The sequence below is a fragment of the Akebia trifoliata genome, chromosome 11, assembly GCF_017979445.1.
Source record: "Akebia trifoliata isolate Shusen 1 chromosome 11, ASM1797944v1, whole genome shotgun sequence".
Classification (NCBI taxonomy): domain Eukaryota; kingdom Viridiplantae; phylum Streptophyta; class Magnoliopsida; order Ranunculales; family Lardizabalaceae; genus Akebia; species Akebia trifoliata.
The window spans coordinates 31,524,363-31,548,450 of record NC_141385.1 but is presented as its reverse complement, the minus strand read 5'-3'; the positions used below and the strand labels follow the sequence as shown (position 1 = coordinate 31,548,450).

Here is a 24,088-nt window from a genome sequence, read left to right as displayed (position 1 = left end):
AAAAATCTTGATCGCTCCACCTCAAGAAACGGATCTAGGTTCACGTAGAAGGAACTTGTAGTAAGGAACTACAAGTTGTAGAAATACACAAAAATAATGCTAGAGTATATAAATGCTACTGCATCAAATTTTTTTTTCCTAATGGCTAAAGTAATTGACAGCAATGTATAACATGTTCTGGCTATGATGTTTTGCATTCTAAAAACTTCATTCACATATGGTATAACATAGATAACAACCTTTGGTTTCCAATTAGTTGGTTATGGGATGTGGGCCAAAACACCTGATTACTACCAAATTTATATGTGAGGGGGTCAAACTAGCATGATGTGAGTGTATGGGGATGAAGTTTGTAGCTGGTGTTATATGTTCACTTGGACTTAGTTTTGGTGTATACTGTATGCTAGTTTTATGCTGGATCACACCAAATGTTATTTCTGAAATTTTCTTGTATGTAAATAACCCTGTTTCTGTAAATTGGTGCCTTATAAATATTACACAGCAAGAGTTCCCACATTAGAGAAAAAAAGACTATTAAAATAGTCTAATAGGAATCAGTCCGAAATAACTATTAATTAATTCCGGCATCCAATACCTAAAGAATGTGTTCAATGCAAGTACAAGATAAAAGAAAGTGTGCCAATAAACAATACATGTGAAAAAGAACTCTAATACCCCCCAACCCAATTCTTTTATGCGTATTATATACATATTCCACACGAGTGGTAAAACCCATCCACTCTAAGAAACGAGTACATTCACACCTTCCCACCATTGTCTCATATAAGGTGGGCTCCTACAACGTCAGTAGTGTACATTCACACACCCAGCTCTCAAAGGGAAGGAAACCTAATAACACTTGCAATAACTGAATAAATAACTTCAAACAGAATAGAATGGGAACAACAGGACTGACAGCCAAGCCCATATGTAGAATACTTCTTCAACTCTTTTTCCTTAAAAATTGATAGGATTGTAAGTTAGGACGAGAGCTGGGACATCCCTTCCCATCAAGGACTCGTAAAATGTGGGGAATTAAACCATCAACAATAAACAACTACATACCAATTGTTGGAGGAAATAGGTGTGCTTGGGAATTGGTTTTGTGGCTCACTTCCCACTACTTAATGCTCAAAAACATATTTGGCACTCAGTGTGGAATAAAATGAGGTGCCACCTGACCTTGGTTAGGAACGGGACACCTGACTGCATCCCTACTCTTTTATTATTTTGGTGATTGTCCCTACCTAGCTCTATCCTAGGTTCAATTGGCAGGCATTCTACCTTGTAAGTCATAACTTTGTCCCCGGCCCCGCAACTGATCATGTCCATTGTATCCCTAAAACTGTATGTAAGTTGATGTGGATTACATAAAGAAATAGAATAAACAATCAAATTAAATCTTTCAGCCTCTACCATGGAACAAACCTCACTAAATTGTATGCCACAAGAAGAAGCAGATTTCAATATAAGAGAGTGGGATAAAAAAGCTTGAATTGGTAAGGAAAACACTAAATTAAGAAGACATTCAGCATCAAATATTAGAAGCTTTAGAGAAGAAACAAGGTCCTTTAGATAAAAAACAACCATCTCTAGCACTGCTTTTTCCCTAGCTGGTTACATCATAAGAGGTATATTTTTCATACTATTTAATGCTCAAAAACATCCTTCTCTCTCTCTCTCTCTCTCTCTCTCTCTAATAATGCCACTTATACACAATCTACTGTGCGGAATATTTTTTCTTCAAAATGGTCAACCCCATTTGTAAACACCAAAATGGAGTTTCTGAGCATGGTTACCAAACAACCAAGTTTGCAATCGCAATTCCACCAAAACTGGATGCAATGGAGGTGCTCCTATGAAATCACTTTCGCTAGATGCACCACAACCCCAAACAGAGGCCATAGGGAACCTAACCACTCTTAGATTACACATTTGTAATAAGACACAATCCAAGATTCAGAGATGAATGACACCTCCATAGGAAAGATACACAAACATGAGAAATGAAAAAGTGTAATCACCATCGTAATAAGACACCTAAGAATTTCCATTAGGGGATCAAACAGAATATTCTTAAAAGAAGTAAAATAAAGACAAAAGTAGTCCATCTAACCTAGAAGACAAGAAGCTTATCCAAATCCATAGTAAAGCCTTGTGCAACCATCTTAGGGCTTCTTCCTACTTACCTTCTCATTAATAATTGTTACAATGACATGAAAGTATAGTCCTACGAAGGAGAAGATTCACAGAGTTGTTATTGCTGCCTGAATTGTGATTTTGTTTAGCTCGTCCACCAGGTGGAGGAGGTGGTGTAGACCCTGAGGTCCACGAGTTACCACCCGTCCTGTAAATTGAAATTCATAACTCTCAGATCTAAATGAAAAAAGAATGTGATCGACTATTAGCTATAAAACCAGTGATAGGGTTAAAACGGTTTTTCAATGTAAAACGGTTTAATACCGTTTTTTAATAAAAACGGCTTAATACCGTTTTTTAATAAAAATGGCTTAATATGTTCCAATTTTGCAATTTTTTTGTAGTGCCAGCCATCACTTTTTGGGAGTTGTTGATAGTTTCACTACTGGATCAACTGAAAGGAAACCAAGAGAGGACACCCAGACAGAAAAATAGAACCCCGCCAATAATCTATAACTGCCCTTGAAACCATAAGAAAGATCTAGACCCAAAATACCAAATGCTATCAAAATTCAGAATATTTCAAAAATTAAAGTGCTTGACTTGAGAGGTTTATTAAAGAGAGTAGGTGATGCTATTGTGGTGTGTCCACCACAACAGTAGTTATCTATTTTCCTTCTCTTTGATATTGTTGATCACAAATCTTGTTTAGAGGTCATGTTTTGGTTAGGAGACAAATCAAAATGGTCATGACTCAAAATTCCAAAACATTCCCTAACATTCTATGTTCCACCTAAACATTCGGAACAGGGTGGAATTTTGAACCTAAGAACAGCTTCTCTAGTAAAATTGCACGGATAAATGATATTTTTCTTTTTTTTTTCTTTTTTGTAATGTATAGACTTACCTATCGCTTACGGCAACTTCCATTTTTAGTGTGCAACATGATTTGCCAAATCACAAATGCAATTCCATGGGATGTGAGAATGTTGTGTGGAACAAAAGAAAAGATAGGATACAATTTTAAAACAAGAAACTTACAACAAAGCATGAAGGTGGACCATGTTAGAGTGCCTATACACAAAGGTCTGTACTTGATGTTGCCTCTCAGCAAGACGGATACCATCAATTATCGATGCATGGTTCATAACATCCGAAATATGGCAACTTGTTTATCTTTCAATGGCAGCTAGGAGGGAGCTGACACTTCCAAGTATCGCCATTAAGGCCATATTGCCTGCAAAGTATGTAGGGCAGAGAAGGTGATCCTAGACTAGAATTTTTAAAAAAAGAATGGATGTTGTAGACACCCCATTTTTGCATCCGCCTGATTAATCAACTCGTCAACCCGATCGCAATGATTCCCAATGATGGATGTGTATTCCATTACTTTATTTTGTTACCCGATATGTTTCAGAAATCCGGATGAGGTATCTCGAATTGACAAAACCTTAGAAACCACGCTACGTTAAGAAAATACGACCCCAGAAATATAGAAATCATCATCTTGCAGATCAAAAAGAAGTTTCAAGATAAAAATCACTAAAAATTGACCAAATTACCAAAATACCCCTAACCTCAAAACAACCCTAGAGCCTATGTTACGCTTAGGAAAACTCTCTCGAACACATAAAATAACAAATCGAAATCAAATAAATCATTTCGCCAATTTTAACAGAATTTGACAAAATTACGAAAATTCCCCTCATAAAATTAATGACCATTTCACACAAAAAATTTTATAAATGATACAAACTAATACTTCCATTGAATTCCTTACGAAAAATCGATTCTAAAACATCCTAGAACATTAAAAACCGACTTAAAACGTGAAAAGTCCTCTCCGGGGGTAAAACGATAATTTTACAATTTTCATAATTAAAAAATTCAAAATTAATAAATAAATAATTAAATAATTAAAGTGAAACATTAATGAAATTAATTTAAAATTTTAAACCGAAGAAATCGATCAATCGGATTTTCAAGTAAAATTATTGAGGGTTCGTGAGATATTTCTTTAAGGACCCCTCCATTTGGGGGTCCAAAGAATTAAAGATATTTTAGAGGGGGGTTCTCCCAAAATTAAAATTCAATCAAGCAAGACTAAGGTCAAGGTATTAAAGTCAATCAAGTGAGACTAAAGTCAAAATTAAAGTCAATTAAGCAAGACTGAAGTCAAGATATTAAAAGTCAATCAATTAAGACTAAAGTCAAAACATTAAAAGTCAATCAAATAAGACCAAAAGTCATAATAGAGTTCTAATTAAATAATAACTCAATCTAATAGAGTTCTAACTTAAAAACAATTCTACCTAAAACAATTCTAATTAAAACACAATTCTACCTAAAACAAGTCTAACTGAAACACAACTCTAATTAAAAGAACTCTAATTAAATACTAACTCTATTCAAATCAACCCCTAAAAACATCTATAAATAGAGGTGCTCACACCCTATTTTCGTATCAAATCATAAACCCTAAGAGAAGTAGGTCTAGAAGCCCCCCTAGCCTCCCATAAACCCTAGTTTTGGAACCCCAACTCCTTACCTAACATCCCTCCTTCAATTTTAGCCTAAAGAACGCCTAAAAGCCTTCCAAAAACATCCCAAAATCCGCAACAAACTTGAAGAGTTCAAATCCAAAAATAAGGAGATACCTTACCTTGGAGATCCGAAATCAAATTCGGAGACAGAACGAAGCAACGGAGTACGGTACAATGAGCTATTTGTCAGATCTGAGGAAACAAAATCCTTGCTATCGGAAATGTATAAAATTTTTTATTTTTATTTTTATCTAGGTTTTTAGCAATGTAATTTATTTGAGACGTTAGTAGAGACCGACTTTGACTGGACGGGGTTGGTGCCTAACACCTTCCAACCCCGTAACGTGATCCCCGGACTCTTTTTCTGTTTCGTAGATTAGTTTGTCTTTTTTAGAGTCAGTTTGGTTCCTAGACCTTAGCAACTAGGTGGCGACTCCCAAACCTCAAGGGTCAAAAGCGGATAAGCGCATCCCGCGGATCGATGGCGCTTTCAGTGGTGACTCCGCTGGGGACTATTGAGGATCAAACTTGAAAAACCCCAAGTATGGGAGCATTGCCAAGATGACCTAGTTTTTTTTATTATTTAGTTGGATTTATTTTATTTATTTTTTCTGTTTATTTATTTTTTTGTCTTGATTGTAGATGATTTTGGGTATTGCATTTTTTTTTCCAATTAAGGATCACTTTTTGATGACCCCTAAATTATGAAAGATTCAAATTGACATATGAAAATGATGGAATGATGAAGGTTGGGACAGTAATGTTTAAACGTTTTTACAAAATCTTTTAGTGAGAATTAAGTCTGGGAACCTCTTAATAAAATGTAGATCTCATCGAGTAGATTAATTTAGAACTTGAGTTCACTCAATTTCGTTATCGGAAGCCTTAGATATCATCGATGCAAGTTCAATCTTTAAATCTGGAATTGTTGTTGAATGAAAGTTGGGACAGCAATGTTAAAACTTTTTTACAGAATATTCTAGTGAGAATTAAGTTTAGGAACCTTTAATAAAACGTAGATCTCATCGAGTAGATTAATTTAGAACCTGAGTTCACTCAATTTCATTATCGGAAGCCTTAGATATCATCGATGCAAGTTCAATCTGTAAATCTGGAATTGTTGTTGAATGAAGGTTGGGACAGCAATGTTAAAACGTTTTCACAGAATATTCTAGTGAGAATTAAGTCTGGGAACCTTTAGTAAAACGTAGATCTCATCGAGTAGATTAATTTAGAACCTGAGTTCACTCAATTTCGTTACCATAAGCCTTAGATATCATCGATGCAAGTTCAATCTGTAAATCTAGAATTGTTTCTGAATGAAGGTTGGGACAGCAACGTTAAAATGTTTTTACAGAACATTCTGGTGAGAATTAAGTCTAGGCACCTTTAATAAAATGTAGATCTCATCGGGTAGATTAATTTAGAACTTGAGTTCACTCGATTTCGTTATCGGAAGCCTTAGATATCATCGATGTAAGTTCGGATTGTATTTTCCAAATTCACAGAAAATCCGAATTTATCTAATGTTAGCACAATTAATGTTCCTGAGAGTGAGCTCATCTCAACCATTGTCATTCTATCATCAATGTAACATCTATTGGAATCTCGATTTATTTTGGATCACCCAAAAGTAACCCTTGATTAGACCATAGACATCAAATTTGTGAGCCTTTTTAATGTTGGATCAGATTAATTATTATTTGTGTTATATGCCCATATAATGTGCCATGATCTCTACAGATATATTTGTGATGTGTTTGCTTTCATCTTAATTTCGATGTGATGGGTTTTGTATTATTTTCTTGATCAATATTCATTTGATATCCATATGTGATGACATAATCTAGCCCATGTGTTTGAAAAAGGCCCCGGGCACACCCCACCCTGTTTTGCACACACCACATGTACGTTTATTGTTTTACTCACGTACATGTCCCATATAGCCAACGTGGCACTAGTGCGTGGCCCGGTCTCTTCGGAGATGCGACGTCATTCATGAAAACCACAACTCCAGTCACGTACCGTAGGACATATCAAACTGGGGCATCAATACCGTCTGATCAGGTGATTCTGAGAGGTATATTGATGCACCCAGGCTGGAGCGACCTGAGCCTTTGACCTATTGTGAGCCACACAGTCACATGTCCCGATTGCCAACGTAGTACTAGTACGTGGTCGGTCCCCTCGTGGGATGTCAAATCATTTATGAAAGCTACAACTCTTGACTCGTACCCATAGGTATGTAAAAGATAATCTAAGTATATCAATTGCACTTCTTGGTCAAAATCGGTGCCTAAGCAAGATCTTGCCCACTGTACCCTACTGTACGAGGGGGATAGACTATGTCTATTCTAGACGAGAGGTATTTAAGTGGGCCTTTGCTCAGCATCGTGCGCCACCTCTGAACTGGAGATCAAACTGGCTATTTTTGACTTCAGAGAAGTGAGTTGAGGTTTTAGATTATCACATATACGGTATATCAAACCAAGTCACCACGTATCGAGAGGTATATAGGTGTATTTGGGCAAGGGTGGCTAGATAAAATGCATTGCACGTAGTAAGCTTAGAGTCTAGAAACCTTCCTTGTAGGTCACGACCCGAACTGACTATGGGTGTTTCCGGGCTGCTTTATTCAATCCAACCAACAGGTAAGTGGGCGAACCGATCCATAATAATCAAACAGAACCCGCAATATCGGTCCAACCCAATCGGTGAAATGTACCGATTAATTTGAACCACTTAAACCAGTTGGCCCAATTGACAAATGGATCAAACTGATCAATACCAAATCAATTGGACTAATTGGTTTCACTTTTAAAGATCCAGACCACTTTGTATAGAAAGATTCGATCTTAGGATCGAATTAATTTGTCTAATCAAAGGTTCAATCCCAATCAGGGGTAGACCCGTGTCTAACCTTTCTCACTTTCTTGGTCACTATAAACTTATAGTGCATTTGAATTCGATATTTTCTACCGAAAGGCTAATTTTTAATCATGTGGTTAAGAGTCAAACTTTCAGAATCGACGGTTAATCTTAGGTGCCCCTAAACGTTCTAAACCCTCATCTGTGTCATTTTGGATCCGTCAAAAGAGTCGTCTAGTCAAAGTACCAATGTCAAGTCCAAGTAGTCCATCCACCCAGAAGGACTTTCTCGCTTTGTACATAATTGTCCCTGATTTTTCTTTGAGTTTCAATCCAGTTTTCGTCAGTCTTTAAATCTAGTTAGTTGTTTCAGTTACGTCAGTGTTTCTTCAACTTTCAAATTTTAATCTATCTATGTTTTTCAATTCCAATAAAATATAGAAACTTCTGATTATCATGTGTGTAATAATGATTTAAGCATAATATCTAGCATGAGGATTGACTTAGAGCTCACTATTCAAACTTAATAAATATTGGAATTAAAGAGTACACTCAAGAAGTGCAAATTGGTGATACATTATCCTCAAGAGAACATGAGAGAATAGTAAACTTACTTGAGAAATTCAACAACGTTCCTGCATGGTCTCGTGAGAATACATGGATAAATTGCACCAAAATAGATCAAAGCCTAAAGTTGAGGGTGAACTTCAAAATCAAATATTATTAAGAATGATGTAGTTGAAACCATCAAAAAAGGTTAAGATCTACAAGAAGGGATTCATCATATTTTTCACTTAAGAAAGAAGAGTTCTCATTCGTGAAAGAGTATAAGATTTTTTTTCGAAGTTTGGAAAATGTTGAACGAGTCAACGTCAAATACAAAGAAGTCAATCACACTCAACTTTGTAAAAGAAGATGAAGATTTCTCTTTATCAGAAAAGACTGAAGATTATTTCTTCTCAAAAGAAGATTATTTCTTCTGAAGATTACTCATTCTCAAAAGAAGACCTTACTCGACAGAGCAATCCAGATACCGAATTCCTAAACCATAACCAAATTAATTAGTATTTCACCAAAGGAGGCCTTTTTTGGCCGAACTATTTTCCTGTTTTACCAAAAAAAGAAGATAACCTTTCTAACCCTTTGCAGCCTTTAAAAAATCAAATAGCCTGATTCTTTCTAAACCACACCAACCAACCTTGGGAGGGAATATTAGTATGAACTACGTTTTGACCTGATCCCAAAAGGAAAAAAAAAATATTTGGGGTACGTAGGCAACCTGAGAAGTTACTTCAGGCCCGGTCATTAAAAGAAAAATGTATTCTCTTAAGGAAAGTGTCATCCAAAAGAAAAATCCACTATTGAAATGTTCAAAAGAAAAGAATGCCAAACTAAGGGCATTAGAAAAAAGAATCAAAAGAATTGGTAAAAAAGAATGTCAAACTAGGGGCATTTAGAAAAAATCAAAATAATTGACAGAAAAGAGAGAATATCAAATTAGGGGCATTTTGGGAAGTTGAGCCTTATATATTTTCTTTCTAAACCATATCCTAAGCCCACCTATTAAGTCCTCCTGAATGCTAATTGACTCGGTTAAGGTGCAGGGAACCAAGAAATTGTCGAGTTAGTTATTCAAGATCATCAAGAAAAAAAAGAAAAGCCCGCTAAGTCGAAAATCCGAAAAGGCGATTTAGGCAAAATTTAGGGCATAACTATAAAAAAGAAAGCCTGCTAGGTTGAAAACCTGAAAAAGCGACTTAGGCAAAAATTAAGGCATCATCAGAAAAAGAAAAACAAAGTCCGCTAGATTGAAAACCCGAAGAGGCGATCTAGGCAAAAATTAGGGCATCATCAAATGGGAGGAAAGGTCCCATCAAGAAGAAAAATTCAGAAGGAAGCTTGTGCAGAAATTAGAAAATGCAGAACCATTCAAGCCACAATATTCATTTTTCAGCCAAGAGCTCACATCCGATGAAGACAATGTTGAAGTAAAAAAAAATCAGAAGTCATCTTGAACATTGTAGGATCTTCAAAAGTATGTTTACTTGTTCAAGTGTTCGCTAATGGAAGATGTAGAATCATCGACCACTTTGAAGAGAAAGATATTCTATTCTAATATTTATTAAGATTTTTTAAGTCCAGCTCAAGCATTTCTCAAAAATAATGATCAATTCTTTATTGTACATATGATAATCTTAAGAGTCTTAAATTTAAGAGAATATCAGTTCTTCTATCTATCATACATCAGAGTCCGTATTTTTCAAGCGTAATCCATTCCATCAGTCTCGTAGTCAAGTCCCAGTTAAAGTCAGCCTTGAAACTAGGGGCATTTTTGAAGGTCATTTTAATTCCAAAATTTTTGTTCTTAATCACATGATAAAAAGAAAATCTTACAAAAGCTTAAAAGTCTGGCGAAGCCCAATGATAATTATGAATCCAGATGCATGATAAGCCAATAAATGCCTGATCTTTTAAACTTTGAGCTCGATTTTGAATAATAGAATGAATTAATAGGATTGTTTAAATTCCTATAAATCTAAGTCTGAGAAACGTGACTAAGTAAGTTCGAGTCCGAGAAACGAGACTCCAACTTTTTGAATCATAGAATGAATAGGCTTTTTGAAGTGCCTACAAACCTAAGTTCGAGTTCAAGAAACGAGACTCCAACTTTTTGAATCATAGAATGAGTGGGTTTTTTGAAGTGCCTACAAACCTAAGTTCTAGTCCGAGAAACGAGATTCCAACTTTTTGAATCATAGAATGAGTGGGCTTTTTGAAGTGCCTACAAACCTAAGTTCGAGTCCGAGAAACGAGATTCCAAAATTTTGAATCATAGAATGAGTGGACTTTTTGAAGTGCCTACAAACCTAAGTTCGAGTCCACGAAATGAGACTCCAACTTTTTGAATCATAGAATGAATAGGCTTTTTGAAGTGCCTATAAACCTAAGTTCGAGTCCGAGAAACGAGACTCCAACTTTTTGAATCATATAATGAATAGGCTTTTTGAAGTGCCCATAAACCTAAGTTCGAGTCCGAGAAACGAGACTCCAACTTCTTGAATCATAGAATGAATAGGCTTTTTGAAGTGCCTATAAACTTAAGTTCGAGTCCGAGAAACGAGACTCCAACTTTTTGAATCATAGAAGGAGTAGGTTTTTTGAAGTGCCTACAAACCTAGGTTCGAGTCCAAGAAGGTAGACTCCAACTTTTTGAATCATAGAATGAATAGGCTTTTTGAAGTGCCTACAAACCTTAGCTCGAGTCCGAGAAACGAGACTCCATGTTTAATAGGATTGTTTAAGTTCCTGTAAACCTTAGCCTGAGTCCGAGAAACGAGACTCCAGCTTTGTTTGAATCATATTGAATTAACAGGGTTGTTTAAGTTCTTTAGCCCGAGAAGTTTGGCTACAATAGGCTCAAGTCTGATAAACAGACTCATACTTTTTCAAACTCTAAAAAAGAATTTCAAATAGGATTTAACGAAGTTCCTACATTGTTATGACTCCAATTACTTTATTGTTCAACCTTGCCATGATTGCTTTCGTTGCATAAGCACATTTCAATTTTGAATCATTATTGTCAGTGAGAGATGATCTCTGGGACTTGACACATTTTTACTCAGTTTCACATAGTACACACACTCACACTTGCACTTTTTAGTCAAGGAGAATTCTTTAAAATTCAAGGATCTGACACTGTCAGTGAAAGCTCGCGCTTGAGGACCTGACAACATTTTTGTTCGGGGAGAGTTTTACGCTCAAGGATTCGAAAACCCCGACGAATTGCTAAATCAGGCTGCAAAATGAACTGTCACTAGCTTTGGCATTCGGATATCGCACTATCTACCGAAATAGATTTGCTATCTAGTTTGCTTCAACCCTCTGCCAAAGAGGGGCATCTGTAGACACCCCATTTTTGCATCCGCCTGATTAATCAACTCGTCAACCTGATCGCAATGATTCCCAATGATGGATGTGTATTCCATTGCTTTATTTTGTTACCCGATATGTTTCAGAAATCCGGATGAGGTATCTCGAATTGACAAAACCTTAGAAATCATGCTACGTTAGGAAATACGACCTCAAAAATATAGAAATCATCATCTTGCAGACCAAAAAGAAGTTTCACGATAAAAATCACTAAAAATTGATCAAATTACCAAAATACCCCTAACCTCAAAACAACCCTAGAGCATATGTTACGCTTAGGAAAACTCTCTCGAACACATAAAATAACAAATCGGAACCAAATAAATCATTTCGCCAATTTTAACAGAATTCGAAAAAATTACGAAAAAGCCCCTCATAAAGTTCATGACCATTTCACACAAAAAATTTCATAAATGACACAAACTAATACTTCCATTGAATTCCTTACAAAAAATCGATTCTAAAACATCCTAGAACATTAAAAACCGACTTAAAACGTGAAAAGTCCACTCCGGGGGCAAAACGGTAATTTCACAATTTTCATAATTAAAAAATTCGAAATTAATAAATAAAATATTAAATAATTAAAGTGAAACATTAATGAAATTAATTTAAAATTTTGAATCGAAAAAATCGATCAATCGGATTTTCAAGTAAAATTGTTGAGGGTTCGTGAGATATTTCTTTAAGGACCCCTCCATTTAGGGGTCCAAAGAATTAAAGATATTTTAGAGGGGGGTTCTCCCAAAATTAAAATTCAATCAAGCAAGACTAAGGTCAAGGTATTAAAGTCAATCAAGTAAGACTAAAGTCAAAATTAAAGTCAATTAAGCAAGACTGAAGTCAAGATATTAAAAGTCAATCAATTGAGACTAAAGTCAAAACATTAAAAGTCAATCAAATAAGACCAAAAGTCATAATAGAGTTCTAATTAAATAATAACTCAATCTAATAGAGTTCTAACTTAAAAACAATTCTACCTAAAATAATTCTAATTAAAACACAATTCTACCTAAAACAAGTCTAACTAAAACACAACTCTAATTAAAAGAACTCTAATTAAATACTAACTCTATTCAAATCAACCCCTAAAAACATCTATAAATAGAGGTGCTCACACCCTATTTTCGTATCAAATCATAAACCCTAAGAGAAGTAGGTCTAGAAGCCCCCCTAGCCTCCCATAAACCCTAGTTTTGGAGCCCCAACTCCTTACCTAACATCCCTCCTTCGATTTTAGCCTAAAGAACGCCTAAAAGCCTTCCAAAAACATCCCAAAATCCGCAACAAACTTGAAGAGTTCAGATCCAAAAATAAGGAGATACCTTACCTTGGAGATCCGAAATCAAATCCGGAGACAGAACGAAGCAAGGAAGTACGGTACAAGGAGCTATTTTTGTCAGATCTGAGGGAACAAAATCCTTGCTATCGGAAAGGTATAAAATTTTTTATTTTTATTTTTATCTAGGTTTTTATCAATGTAATTTATTTGGGACGTTAGTAGAGACCGGTTTTGGCTGGGCGGGGTTGGTGCCTAACACCTTCCAACCCCGTAACGTGATCCCCGGACTCTTTTTCTCTTTCGTAGATTAGTTTGCCTTTTTTAGAGTCAGTTTGGTTCTTAGACTTTAACAACTAGGTGGCGACTCCCAAACCTCAAGGGCAAAAGCGGATCCGCGCACCCTGCGGATCGAGGGCGCTTTCACATGTATTCTTCAGTAAGGAAAAAAATAAAATAAAAAAGGAATAGAAGGAGGTCACTGATGTTAGATAACAACATCATTAACTACTTTACCAAATTGACCATTTACTATTCAATCTTTCTTTTTCCAACTCTATAAATTTTTATAAATTAAAAGACTCACACAATATTGTAACAAATTTAGATAATAAACTAACCATAGATGTCATTGGTGGAATCTTAGTTTAAAGGCCATTTATACCAAGGTGGTCTTCTTGGCAATGCTAGAAGCCATGAGACAAGAACAAGTAGAGATGTAGAAGATAGTAGATGACTTAGCTGAAGAGAATCAAAATCTAAGTTGATGTTTAAAGAACCAGCAAAAAACTAGACAAGATCTCCCATCGCGAGATCTTTCGCCTCCTATTGGAGATGATCGTACTTCGAATATATAAGGTAGCTCCCAACCATGGGACCCAACTGGGAAGGAAGAAAAGGAGGTTGCCACTGGTACAACTCGAGGTGAGCCTACAATGGGTTTAGCATAAGTACAATGGTGACACAGGCTGTCAGGGGTATTCAAAGATCACCTTTTATAACGGAGAACCTGGCTGGGGAGATTCTAAAGAAATTTATATCGCCATGATTCATCCCTTATTTTGGGACGATGGCCCTCGAAAGCTATGATAAGAAAACAACAATAGTGGCATTCAGGAACTTTTTGTCATCTATTTTAGGGTTGTATAAGTCTCTAGTGAAAAAGATGTTAGAAACATTAAGTGATTTGTTCGAAAAAGTAGAGAAATATATCCAATTGGAAGATGATCCTTGGAATTCAGCCGAAAAAATAAGATAATACACATTGTGGTATAGCATAGCAAACAACTATAGTCACAACAGAAAAGTAGGAAGAGGTAGCTCGAGTAGGGCATATAACAGAGAAAAGAAGGGATGTACTTCTCTACGCCCCTTAGTGAGATCCTGTCCCTCATCGTAAATGTGCCTTATTTCGAGTGGCCAGCACCACTTCTTCAAGATCAAATAAAACATGACGAGTGATACTGCAAGTATCATAAGGTAGGGGCCCAAACTACCAATTGGTGTCAAATCTTGAGAAGATTTTTGCAGAGGCTAATATAGTAGGGCCTACTGAAGGGTCTACCAAGAAGAGAGAGACAAGATCCTACCCGAGACAAGAATCAGAGGCACAATCAACCATCGATTGAGGGGTAAGATGGAAGGGCAGCGGTAATTCACGTTGTCATAAAATAATAATTTAAGAGGTCAGGTTTGGATAAGATTGACGAAATAATCAAAAGGCGATGTTGCACCACACACATGTCTGTACAATAAGGAGTGGGCCCATAGAGCAGATAGAGCTATACGGAGAGAAGATTGTTGCCTTCATAAAGAAAAACCTAGAAGGTATGGTGAGGCCGTACTATGATGCATTAGTAGTAACCCTCTAAGTAGACACCTTTACTCTCAAAAGGGTGTTCATTGATAGCGGTAGCTCGGTTGACATCTTATACGCCTTAGCTTTCTTGAAGATGGTCTTAGTAGGAGTATGTAGACCCAAGCAAAAGCCCCTCTAATAAGGTTTGACGAGAGGATGAGTTAACCTTAGGGGGAAATAGTCTTGCTTGTGCAGGCAAGGGATGTGGGACATTCGAAGATATCAGGTGGTAGTCTAGGTATGCACATTGGGCAAGGAAGAACTCTTCGAGGGAAAAACTCAACAATAGAAATTATAGTGGGGAGAAGTTGAGCTTAACGAGCTCCCATGCTTGGAAAACATCCGGATGGTGGATGTAGAGAAAGGAAGGCAAATTGGAGTAAGGACAAAACTGGACCTAGATGAGCTAGAAGAGTTAACAGAATGCTTGAGAAAAAATAGGAATGTCTTCGTTTGGCTCATAGAAGAAATGCTGGGGATCAGTCCTGAACTGATCTGCCATCACTTAAATGTCAAGCCAACTATGAAACCAGTAAAGTAGAAATCAAGAAGGTTAGCATCGCATTTCAGAGAAGTAGTAAATGAAAAGGTGAACAATCTGATCAGACTATGATTTATCAAGAAAGTGTAATTCCCTGATTGAATAGCTAATGTAGTGGCACTACCAAAAAAGAATAGGAAAGTTAGAGTGTGTATCGACTTTATAAACTTGAATAAGGCTTGCCCTAAAGATAGTTATGCTAAGGATCAATCAGCTAATAGACGTCACTTTGGGTCATGAGAGGTTATCCTTCATGGATGGCTACTCTGGTTATAATTAGATTCAACTCAATCCTACAGATCAAGAAAAGATGACCTTCATCATCGAGCAAGGGTTATACTATTACAAAATCATGCACTTCGGTTCGAAGATTGTAGAGGCAACTTATCAGAGGTTAGTAACAAAACTCTTTAGAGATCCTTTAAGGAAAACTAAGAAAGTTTATGTTGATGATTTACTGGTGAAGAGCACGAAGAAGGAAGATCATGTTGCTAACCTGGATGAGGTCTTCTCTCGAATAAGAAAGGTTAGAATGAAACTTAACCGTAAGAAATGTACTTTTGCATTAACATTAGGAAAGTTCCTTGGGTACCTGATCATGAAGAGAGGGATAGAAGCTAATCTAGATTAGATTAGAGCATTGTTAGAGATGTCCTCACCAAAAATGCAGAAATAAATTCAAAAGTTGGCTGGGAGGGTTGCAATACTAAACAGGTTGATATCCAGGTCTTCTAACAAATGCAGGCCTTTGTAGTAGTTACTGCGGAAAAACACCAGGTTCAAATGGACATAGGAGTATGAAAGTGATTTTTATAGAATTGAAGAAATACTTAGGACGACTACCTATACTCAACAAACCAGAAGATGGGGAAGAACTCAGACTATACTTGGCGATCTCTAAGTATGCTCTTTGCTCAATCTTGGTTAGAATGAGGACAATAGCTGAGCAGTCCATTTACTTCCTGAGTAAGACCTTTACAAATACAGAAACATAGTATTCAAGGATTGAGAAAATGGGATTGGTTTTAGTTTACACAGCTTTACGGTTGAGGTCATACTTTCAAGCTCACCGGGTTCAGGTCATCACAGAATATCCTTTGAAGTCAGTCTTGGGAAAGACGAAAGGGTCGGATAAGATAGAAAAGTGGGCTATACAGTTGGCAGAATTGGGCTTGAGTACAAATATAGGGTCTTAATGAATGGGCAAGCAATCGTAGATTTCTTAGTTGACTTCCTGATAGAAGAAAAAATAGATTTACTGATAGAAGAGCTTGAGAATGCGGAAAGCGGGCAAGTATGTGGTATTAGATACCTCTTCAACATCATCATTTTCATACATGTTGTATCTAAAGGATTGACTCAGGTTATTTCCATGTGCTCCTACATCATAATCTCTATCATGGAGTTCATCCTCATTACTATCCCGTGCCCTGTCCTGTAATGCAGTTGGGCGGCTACACAGGACAAGAGAACAACAAAGTTTATAAATTCAGATAAATGCTAGTACAAGATCACGAGTGTGGTCCTCTACCACTAGAAAACAATCTTGTGCTTAGGACAATTTATAGTAAATTATTGATGAAAGGAGTGTTTCATAGAAAAATCACACTATATGAGTATAGGAATAGGATATATAACTTTATATAACAATAATTAAAAGCAAAACGGGCATATATATAATCTACAGACGATACACAAACAAGTTCGAGCAATGAAATATAAAACAAAAATAAAGATAAGAGAAAATAGAGTTAGTAACTCAAAACATACCTCTTGATGGCCTATTATAAGAAGTTGTTGGATCATTTTTTTCCTTCCTCCTTTATCTGGGCTTGGGATTAATAATGTAAAAGGTTTAATTTTTTATTGGCAGAGTTAAAAAAATTTACCTAAAATGAAAAAAACTATTAATTACTAATTAAATAATATAAATAATGTAAAAGTACCAGAAGACGATAAACGAGTCAATAAAATCTACTATCAAGTAAGTCTACCATTGGAATATGTAATGAACCAATCAAAGCCATATAGAAATGCATATGTAGTACATATCCAAAGACAATAAAAATGTAATACAAGTTCAAAAGATAGGAGGGGATCATGATATGATATATGTCATCATAAACGGCCATCTAATGATGTAGCCTATGATATGGTGCAATACACAACCTTAGGGTAGTCATTATTTACTCATGTTGTGTACTACCATCGTTGTCCTATGCTTTGTATACTTAATGCGTGTTATCCTAATATATAGCAACACTGGCCATGTGAAAACCATCACCAACTATCCAAGATGAAAGCTTATGAACATGTTCAGCCCGAGCATTATTTAGAGCTTATGCAAAGGATCTATGGGCTATCCTTGTATTTGTAATACTTGTATAATAACAGTATGATGCACCAAACAACTTCATCATATAAATTCAAAAATGAAATGAAATAAGAAATTTATTTTCATTTTTTATATGCAAGTAGGTTTTTCATTCTATCAACACTCATTTATTTTTTACCAACTTTGCTGGCTGGCACTTTCAAAACTTATAGAAAATTCTAATGGAAATCATTAATTATGCCCTACATGCTTTGACATAATTATAGTACCAATTTCCAGGAAAAGGAAGACAATATTATAGAAGAAAGAATACATACCTTCAGATTTTGCAGATTTTCAAGTGTCTCAAGCAAGTTCACCAAAAGATTTGATGAAAGATCAATTTGTCCGTATTGGAACCATGTTATAAGACTACATTGGAAATGGAAAAACTTTTATAATTGGACGGAATTTGGTATGTAAAATTTTTTAAGTGATAAAAATAGAATATGACCTCAATAAGAGATCTGCAATTCCTTATATAGAAAGGCATGGAGCTTATCCTGTCAGCATAAGAAAAAAATGTCATGGGTTATCAATGATGATTTAAATAAATTTTAACTCAATATCTTGTTGAGGCATGTAGTAAAAGCCTCAAATTTATTTCGAAAAACCTATCATATTTACTTCTTACAATATTAGTACAAAAAATATATTTCTTAAAACCATGAAGCTTATTCAATACCTTCTCAAAACAGAATCTTTAACCTTCCACTTTTTTGATGCAAAGCTTGTTATTTGCTAGTAAATAAGTAGTAGCAAATTGATTGAAAATCGAATTTATAGGATATAAAATCTATTAATTCAGTTTTCAAAATACTAAAAAAAATTATTTTCAACAACTAAATCATTTATGGATATAAGATTAGGATTGACGAGCCATTTCTAACTTGAATCAACCGATCCAAATCGGTATAAGCACCTGCTAAGTCCCATTCTTAGAAAACCAAAATCTTATCTCAAATACTGTGATCCACAAAATGAATTATACCATGAAAACAGAGCCTGTATGCATACAATACTCAAATTCTACTACAATATTCTCAACATTTGTAAAATTTAATTTTGGAGCTCACAAAACCAACCAAAGCGATCGGTTAAGATGAAAATGCAATGAAAGAAGGAAAAAAAATGATGGATCAACCTATCAAACCTAAATCTTCAATCCAAAGTTAAATATATTGGATAAAATACCTTAATACAATCTATATAAAGAAAAGAGGCATTAGAGAGAGTACCTTGTCCGAAGTCGCAATGATTCCTGGCTTATCGTGTGAGGTGATGCAATAGGTGACCGTGCTTTCGTGACCAATATGATCGAGAGATGATACATCAGTTCAAGCTATTAGAGATAGGTTGATTGATCAATATATCGTTTCGAGAAATGAGAGATGAGATACAGAGAGAAGGAGGATCATATCTAAATCGAGATCGATCGATCAAATATAGTGGGAGATGAAATCTATCGAGGATGACATATTAAGAGAGATATCGATCGATCAGATATAGGGGGATATAAGATTGATTGAGAGAGACAAAGAGAGATGGAGAGGTTGATCGAGAGAGACAGTGAGAGAGTGAAAGAATGAGAGGTTAATCGAGAGAGAGAGAGAGAGAGAGAGAGAGAAAAAAGATTGAGACAGACAGACAGTAAGAGAGAGATCAAGAAAGAGATTGTGAAAATGCGGTCGAAAGGCTCCAAAATTTTGGCTTTTAAAATTCATCGGGCCAGGCCTAACAAATGTTTTGTTTAAAATTTGAGATTTCCATGTAATGGGTGTGGTACATGCCAAGAATTCTCCAATGCTCAAGTTAGAGTTGCAGAATCACAATCATCGATAAAACTCTATTCTTCCTTCCTTGGCCTCCAAAAAAAAAAATCCCCTAACCTCCGTCAATTATGCTATTTATAGATCCTTCCTATGAATCAGGGTTTTCCCTTCTAACAGGATGTGATCCCTGAGAATCCCCTGATCACCAGGATCCTAAATGGAATTGTGATATTTGGGATTAGGGTCACTATTTCAGGAAGATCTCCTCAGAGATCTCTGGAATTGACGTGTGTAAATCAGGATTACAAATATGCTTAGATTAAGCCTGCCTTGCTTGGCAGGCCAGGTCTTATCTAGTGCTACTCTACCCATCTAGCTAGGCTAGATGTTTTCTATCTTGATCTGTCCTACTGCTGGACAACTTTAGGAATGCTGACTTACATATGGTGCCACTTAATCGGCTTGGACACGTGTACGATCTAGATAATCGTACAATTATTATCCTTTACATAAACAATTTTTTTTTTGAAAAAACAAAAGATACTGAAGGGAAATGAGATAGAGTCCACTAAAGCCTCAGAACATGTGTCCTACATCCTACATCCCACATCAAGCATAGATGTGTTCAAAAACCATATATACAATATAGGACATATAGCTCAAATACATGATGGAAATTAAGAAAGTCTAACCCTTCACTAAATACCTGTAGTTAGATTATTTGTATTGAATTTTTATCAAAATATGAGTGTCCTGAGCACACATGACATTATATAAATGAAACTTTTGTGTCCTGAGCTCAATTCCCGACATTTTCCACCAACTGAATGTTCAGGATTGGTGCACCATGTTGATTAGTTTAGGATTCATAATCATTAGGTCCCAGGTACTCAAGCACTTGAAATTGAATAACAAGTAAGGTAGATGCCATCTAATGCAATAAGAAAGTTGGGTTGATAAGTATTCTATCATACATAGAAGGATTATAATGGTATGTCCAACTATGGTAGGAAGTGCCCATGTGTGTGATAAGACATAAATATTTTGGTTGACCTTTTATGCTTTATTTGGAGCACTACCAATGCATATTTGAATATGAGAGCCAACAAGTTTCTCAAGCAATGAAGTTTCCAAAATAACAATATGTGCAGCAAGTGATAATACGCCATTAACAAATAAACACTTGAATCTACCGAACATAATCAATTCAAATCATACCAACCAGTTATGCAAATTCAAGTATGTGAGCACGATCATTTTGATCTAGATATGCATTGCAAGAAAATGTGTGCCAATGAAAACCAGTGCTAGAAAAGATTCATCCTAGAATAACTGATAATGTAACACCATGGAGCATATTCACCAACTCTAAAAAGGAAAAAAGTACTTCTAGATTTTAAGGGAAATATGAAACATTATTGAATAGTATGCCACTAGACTATTATAGAGATTAGAAAAATACCTGAGCTTGATATGAACTGATCATCATCAAATCCCAAGGCGATGATCACCATACATCTGAGTTTTGTCAAAAAATTTATTTTGACAATTGGAACTGGAAGGAATCCTTCTTTAAGAAATGCTCATGTTGATTAATCAATGAATGGTTGTTAGATACTTTATAAGGACTACATACATATAATTAATATGTGTATTCTGTTTTTTCTAGTTGCTTCTCTAGTTTGATCAACCCTTCTCAATGTCTACCTACAAATAAGTCAAAACATAAGGCATGTTAATGTTGTGAACCAAAAAATTTAAATAGAATCCCACAACAAATCAAAGGTGTGACAATAATTGTACATTTAATTCTTTGTATTCTAGGATCCTAAATTCAAATACATACTTATCCAGTAAAGGAGATGAGATTAACTTAAACACCTAACAAGCAATAATTGATTTTTTATTTTTTTTTTCTATTCCTTGCACACTTAAATATCAAGGTATAGATCCTAGGAACTACACAAATCCACATGGAGTATTTCACATAGTTGCGACATATAGCAGAGTTGTTCCCTTGCCTATTTTACACATTAAATGAAGTATATATAGGACAAAGATGACAACATGTTCGATTGGGATTCTATAGGCATTTCGGAAATGGTTTGTCTTGCCTCCACCAGAGAGCTTTGCGATTCTTTCTCTCATTATGGGATGGGATTGTCATCATCATACTGAGAAAAAGAGGGAGGTAACTTAATAACTTTATGGTGAAAGAAAACAAAAATAATTTATATAGCTGCGGTGCAATTTTTTATGATTCTTTAGAAATAATTATGAATCTTTTTGTAGCCACAAATAATAAAGAAGTAATGAGACCGAGAAATGGACAATTCAGAAAATTAGAAAAACATAAATTCACTCCACCCGAAACATATAAACAGGTAATAGCGTACTCAACAAACTATGAAGTAAATAATGAAAAGAAGTTGCTCCGATGATTCATCAACATAAAAACACAAAATGGACAATCTTAAAACTTAGAATGACATGTCTATTACATCCTACTGAAATTACAGGTTTCTATATCATGCTATTAATGGTTTTGAAAAATAATAGAAACTATAGTTAAGGTGGTGTGTTTACCTCAAAATTAGAGCAAACTATGGTTGGCAAAACCTCTTTTCTAACACCAAGATAAATGCCCATAAAAGATAGTTTGGGGGAGCACGTTAGATAGAGAGATTTGTTCTTATTTCTTAGCTCTATTCGGAGTCTTGGATAGTATACCATAAGACATGGTATCTCATTTCAAGAATTGGTTGAACCTTGGAACAAGAGTTGGAGTGGTCAAGAGAGTTATGTAGAGCATAGCTCAATTTTCTGTGCTTTCGTAAATAAGGGGTAATCCATCTCTGATGATCATCTCCATATCGGAGTTTATGTTATTTTTTTTATAAAATCTATAAGGAATTCAAGGGTTTTTTTTTTTTTTGAAGATCTGTTGCGAAGATGGGATTGGGTTTGTAAAATTTCCTTAAAATCCTAACTCTTAAAGCCTTTCCTTGATCTCAAGCTCCCTTGTTTCTTTAAATAGCCATTTCAATCTTTCCTTGTATTAAAGAAATTTTTTCTTCACCCATCAAAACAGAAAAGGAGAAAGAAAGAGATGGCACAGTTCAGGAGAATTCTTACAAAACTAACAATATAAGTCCTGAACAGGTTATAAATTCACACTATTTCACAAATTTCTCTATGAAGTCTTATTTTTCTAGATTGAAATAAAGTTCTTTTTTTCCTCTTTCCTTAATTCAAGTTGTCTAAGTCTAAAACTCCCTAATAAAGAACTACTCTAATAGCTATGTTAGGGATTTTGGGATGCCAAGTTTCATCCGATAAAATTTTATTTTAAAAAACAATAAAAAGCAATGCTATTCTCCAAATTCAGAAACCATAGAAATTGACACACATTTATAAATCATAATAAGAAAGAGAGAGAAAGAAGGAAGGAAAAAAAAACCTAGAGAATTGTAGAGACTCATAGAAATAATTGAAGATCTGCTCCAAGGTGGTAGTACTTATCTTTGAAAATTTTGCTTCTCCATGCTATGTATTAGCAAAACTTCCTTCTAGATCAAATAAATCCTAATTCCACTCAAAAGAGAAACATTTACACGACCACCATTAATTTCTCGCACACACAGAAAGAAAGAAAGAGACCTAGAAACAAATAAAAAAAATCAAGATTTACGTGGTTCGGCAATAATGCCTATGTATGGGGATAGATTCTTGGAACATTTGGAATATTTATTTATGAGCAAAAGAGTCGTTTTCAAGTAGTATTTGATTGATTACATATTAACTAGTATTTGATTGATTGGTCTGAGGTTATCGACAAATAAGATTTGTCTAAGTCACTTTGTTTCTTTTTGGCTGGGTCTATTTGCACACACTGAAATTGCAGTTTGCACCCACTTAAGTGACTTTTAGAAAAAAAAATGCAATTTATTTTTTACCTTAGCATGTTTGCGAGTTGTACACGCCGAAGGTACCGATGGATGTATACCTAAAACTACCAATTGGAAGAACACATCCACTCCACTGATTAAAGCCTAAAAGTTTCTACCAAAATTTTAATAATTTTAATTCTATATACATACCAAATTAGTCTAAATATATTGAGTTGGTACATACTAAATTGGTTTCAATATATTTGGCATTATGGTATCGAATAAAACTTTAACAAGATTTCTAAATTTTGTAGTTTTGTTCAATACCCTTACACCGAACTTTTTATGGTACAATCGACACATACCACCGAGTAGGTTGTAATAATTTCGGTACTTACCTATTGTGTGAATGTCTAGTCTGTTTTTTGGTATGTGCATACTGAATTTGTTGTTATACGTTGGGTATGTACCTACCGAACGGTATCGAAAAGGTAAAAATCGATTGCTGCTTTTACAAGTTGTTTCAAATCTTAACAATACCTTAATATAAGACAAATTTCATGCCATTGCGCTTATTGGTCATTCTATATGAGTAAAACTATTAAAAAATGTAACCAATGAAGATGAATATTAAAAGCCCTAAAAAGCTACCTCCATTGAATCAATTTATCAAAAACCCCTATAGAGGTGAAAATATTGGAGTGTTAATGGTCGTTATACTATACCCCAAGTAAACAAACATTCGACAGGCCATTGGGCAGGTCATTGGATAAGCCATCCGATAGGCCATTGGGTAGGCCATTCGACAGGCCATTGGGCAAGCCATTTTACAGGGCATTGGGCAGGCCATTTGAGAGGCCATTGGATAGGCCATTCGACAGGCTATTGGGCAGG

General features: G+C 35.4%; 1 long non-coding RNA gene across 2 annotated transcripts; it reads right to left on the bottom strand.

The window, feature by feature from the left end:
• Positions 1–17,061: 17,061 nt before the first annotated feature.
• Positions 17,062–23,101, bottom strand: LOC147391282 (uncharacterized). Of its 2 annotated transcripts, XR_015183108.1 has the most exons (4): positions 20,941–23,101; positions 20,767–20,822; positions 17,987–18,035; positions 17,062–17,904 (listed from the first exon to the last, which is right to left on the bottom strand). It is a non-coding gene; the product is annotated as an uncharacterized LOC147391282 (long non-coding RNA). The 2 variants fall into 2 exon arrangements; XR_015183107.1 differs by having other exon boundaries at positions 20,767–23,101.
• Positions 23,102–24,088: the final 987 nt, after the last annotated feature.